Below are 4,700 nucleotides of genomic sequence, written 5' to 3'. Positions count from 1 at the left end.
ATTTGTAATTTGTAATATTTATTGTGGTTTTTTAATGAATTTTAGTATTATGAAAATATTTTTGTGTAATTGAATTTTAAATTAATTGTGCTCGTCCTTGTGGAAGAGCACATCTGTGGGTGTTGTGCTCTTGCTAGAGAGCAGATAGAAAAAGTGGGGTCGGGCCCATAACCGTGCCGCTGGTAAGAGCACGGTTGTGGACGCTGTCAATTTCTTTTTCGTTCAATTGGCTTAACTTGTAGTGGAAACAGTTTACGAACCTGTTCACACGCATAGTCAACCGGTTCATCCAGTCACCCACCGCCCTCGTCTTCTTCTTCTTTCTTTCTTTTCCTTTCTCACACAAAACACGCACCAAATATTCCATTTACACACAGCAAAACAATCTCTTCGATAATCCCTGCAATCGCAGTAGAATTATACTACTACTATGCGAATAAGTTCAATCAATTCGTGCAAGTAAGCACCATGATTTCCCATTTCGCCCCTCCTTCTTCAAAATTATCATTTTCCTACCCTAGTGCCCGCTTCCTCGTTGGTGCTAACCACACTTCCGCTCGCTTCTGCTGCCGCTAGCTGTACAATTCGATTGATTGATTTTTTATTATTATTAATTTTGGGGGTGATTTTTTGGTTAATGGAGCCGAATTTTGGGAAGCCGAGCTTCCTGAGGAATATTCTAGTGCGGCTGTTTCTTTTCTGCGTGTTTGTGATTGCTCTCCGATCTGCATACGTGGTAACCATCCGCGGCGAATCATGCGACGTCGCCGATTTCTGCTTCTTCGCCTTGCCGGCTAATATCGACGTCGGCGAGGTGGTGACCAAATCAGGAGCTATTTCGAAGCAGAAGAAAATTCCCGATCTATGGGCGACGGGCGGTTTCCAGAAATCGGTGCAGTTTTACTCGTCGGTTTTTCAGGATCTGATGTCCGAGGCTGTTCTGAGCCCCAATTTCAAAACCCTATGCGTCGACACGCCGACCGGAGCCGATGTGTTCGCGCTGAGGGAATTGGGGGTGGAGGATTCAATTGGCATTTCGAGGAAGGGGTTCAAGCCGCTGGTGGTTCCAGGTCAAGGTTTAAAGCAGCCGTTCAGTGATTCCATATTTGATTTTGTGTTTTGTGGCGGAGGCGCGGTGGAGAAATCGACGAAGCTGGCCGATTTCGCAGCTGAGACTCAGCGGACGATGAGGCCCGATGGGTTTCTGGTCGTCCACACGTTGGCAAATGATACTTACAGCTTTGAATCATTACTCGGTTTGTTTAATTCTTGTAAATTGGTAAGGAGTAGGGACATTGATGGATTGAATTACAAATTGCCATTTATTCGAGAAGTTGTTCTGCAAAAATTTGGTGGACAAGAAGAATTTATGGAGAAAAAGTCTAGAGGTGTTTCGGCTGAGAAATGCAGTGTGCCAAGTTATAAGAAGGATTTGATCAAGAAAGCAGAGGCATTGATTGAGGAAGAACCATTAAAGCCTTGGATCACTCTCAAGAGGAATGCACAGAAGATCAAGTATTTGGCATCAATGGTTGATCTCAGTTTCAAGCCACGATATGTTTATGTTGATGTTGGAGCTCGAAGCTACGGTTCGAGCATCGTGAGCTGGTTTAAGAAGCAATACCCTAAGCAGAACAAGACATTTGAGATATACGCCATTGAAGCAGACAAGACTTTCCATGGTGACTACAAGCTCAAGAAAGGCGTCACGTTGCTGCCTTATGCAGCGTGGGTGAGGAACGAGTCCTTGTTTTTTGAGATCAACGGTCGAGAAAGGTAGAGGGATGGGCAGGATTCAGCCGGTTCAGACCTCAGGCGGTTCTACATCATCTGGCAATGTTGATCAGATTCAGGGGTTCGATTTTGCTGATTGGTTGAAGCATAGTGTGACAGAGAGTGACTATGTGGTGATAAAGATGGATGTTGAAGGGACTGAATTTGAATTGATTCCAAGGTTGTTTAAAACTGGAGCGATTTGCTTGATTGATGAACTGTTTCTTGAATGCCATTATAACCGTTGGCAAAAATGCTGCCCTGGGGAAAGGTCTGCGAAGTATGAGAGAACGTATCGACAGTGCTTGGATTTGTTCACCTCTCTAAGGAAAAATGGAGTTCTAGTGCATCAATGGTGGTGACTGGTAATAGGTATATCTCCCACTCCCCATTTGCAAAATTTATGTATCTGCGAATGAATGAGGTTTCTGTGGTGTTATTTGGTTCTTTGTTCGTTTCTTTTCTCTCTAGGTTTTAGTTGCATTTCATATCCATATATGTATTTACTACTACCCCTTCAAAGAAAATTCCAATAGTTCAAATATCAATAGTTGTGCTTTTTTGTGATCTTGTTTTGAGCTCCTGGGTTTAAGTTGGTTTGCACAATGGGATTCATCAGATTGAGTTCTATCACTGAGCATGAGAAAAATGAACTTGTACATGATCATGGTTGATTTTCCAATTTCCATTACTTTTGTTACATTAAGTTCTTGCTTTGGACCAATGCATGATGCGAAGTTTGAATCAAGTTCTCTGTTTTCCAAGTAAATATTGATGGCTAGTGTGCTTGTTGCCTTGCTCTGTTTAGTGGAAAAGATCGAGTAGAAATGGCGTGATTGATGGTAGAGATTGTAACTTTACCATGTGAATTGTGTGATATATGCCATCTTTGTTACTGTTATTTTCCTTTATCTTTTCTCTATTGTTCAGTGAAGAAGCTTCCTTAGTTTGGGAGAGGGAAATGGTGGGCTTGCAAAATAGTAGTAGTAGTTGAGTCATTGATTTTGTTCAAGCTAAGACTTAAACAGATCATGCACCATCGATGAAATGCCCTGCATATTCTTGCAACCTCATTTACTAACTTTTTTCAGTCTCTCTCTCACACACACATACATGAATACAGACTGGTATTTCAGTATTTGGTACTACGTAGTAGGCCTGTCAAAATGGATACCGGTGGATACCGGGTACTGGATACCCCAATATCCAAACCCGAAAAAGTAGGGTAATTGGATACCCGAAATCCGATTTTTCGGGTAGTGGATTTTTGGATTATCGGATATTGGGTTACCCGATATCCGATCGGGAATACCTGAATTATCCGATTATTTTAGTTTATGAATTATGTATTTATTCTGATTTTTAAATATTTAAAATTTTTAAGAAATTAAAAATTAAAATGGTGATTGCGTGTGTTTCATAATCAATTGTATCTTTTGTAAATCTAATTTTTAAGGGGTTTTACGTCGATTAATAAATTAAAGTGCATGGATAAGTTAATAAGAATTTATTTATACTCGCGCAAGAAGAAAATTTTAATCACCTAAAATTTTGATAAAATTTAATAAATCCAACCTATGCAATGTTGTCATCTTTAACTGAAGAGTATAGGATGCTTATCAGAAATGAATGATATCATATCCATGTTGCTATGTGGAATATAATTTTTCTAACACATTGACTTTATAGTAACAAATAATTTATTTTAATAAAATCAAAATCAAAATTGGAACTGGATACCTGATTTTTCGGGAGTGGATACCTAAATTAAAATTCAGATCGGATATCGAGTATTAGTTTTTGAGAAATTCGGGATCGGGTATTCGCGGGTACCAGATTTGACAAGCCTACTCAGTAGTAGTATATAAGAATAAATGTTGTAGTTGCATGGATTGTCTCACATGTCGTTTTTTCCTGCAGAGGTTTAAAAATAATTGTTTTAAATGAGTTAAGTAAAGAAGGAAAAATGTAGAAAAATGAAGAGAGAATAAATATTATTAAAAAATATGATTAAATTAAGAATACGACTCAATTATTGTAAGTATTTGTTTTGTATGTGCACAGATTTAGGTTAGAGAATTCAATGGGTAATTATTAAAGGTTGTAAGTATTTGTTTTGTATGTGCACAGATTTAGGTTAGAGAATTCAATGGGTAATTACTAAAGGGTAATTATCTACATGAACTCCCTTTATTTATTTTTTATTTATTTTGTATGTGCACAGATTTAGGTTAGAGAATTCAATGGGTAATTATTAAAGGGTAATTATCTACATGAACTCCCTTTATTTATTTTTTGAAAAATGTTTTGGAGACATAATGTCTAAGACATAATGAGGGTTAAATAGTAATATTACATTATATTCTACTTTTAATAAAATTTGTATTTTATAAAGTTACTTTTTTGCCCCTATATCTGGAAAATGGAAAATTTGAATAAGGGGTATTAATTACGTATGATATAAATAAGATGGTTTCATTATAAGAAATATATATGGAAGATATGGATTAATATTCAAATACATTCCTATATAAGTTCGAAGATTATTTGTCTAAGGGAGTAATTTTTATACGTAGTTGATTTATTTTTTTAATTTGCTGGAAAATAAATTAATGAATGTATAAGTAAAAGTTTATCAATTTTTAACTATTTTTCCATTAATATGAAAAAATAATAAAACAAATAATTCTAAATATAAAAAAAATCAAATGCTTTAATAATTTTACAAAAAATATAAATTTAATATTTGCTCTTTCCGACATATTAAATTTGGTCCGTCCACTGCAATTAGTATCCTTTTCATTTGTGCAAATTTGTTCACATTTTTTTCTCTTTCTCACTCCTACTTTATCTATTACTTTTTGGAAAGTTGCGTCAAACAATGATAAAAAAATAATCATATGTTTTTAACCCGTCTGCTTAATATT

At 36.3% G+C, this 4,700-nt stretch overlaps 1 pseudogene; it reads left to right on the top strand.

Moving 5' to 3' along the window:
- Positions 1–275: 275 nt before the first annotated feature.
- LOC121797326 lies at positions 276–2,343 on the top strand (annotated as a pseudogene).
- Positions 2,344–4,700: the final 2,357 nt, after the last annotated feature.

The sequence above is a fragment of the Salvia splendens genome, chromosome 3, assembly GCF_004379255.2.
Source record: "Salvia splendens isolate huo1 chromosome 3, SspV2, whole genome shotgun sequence".
Classification (NCBI taxonomy): Eukaryota; Viridiplantae; Streptophyta; class Magnoliopsida; order Lamiales; family Lamiaceae; genus Salvia; species Salvia splendens.
Note: the sequence above shows the minus strand (reverse complement) of the source record. Positions and strands in the feature narration are given on the sequence as shown.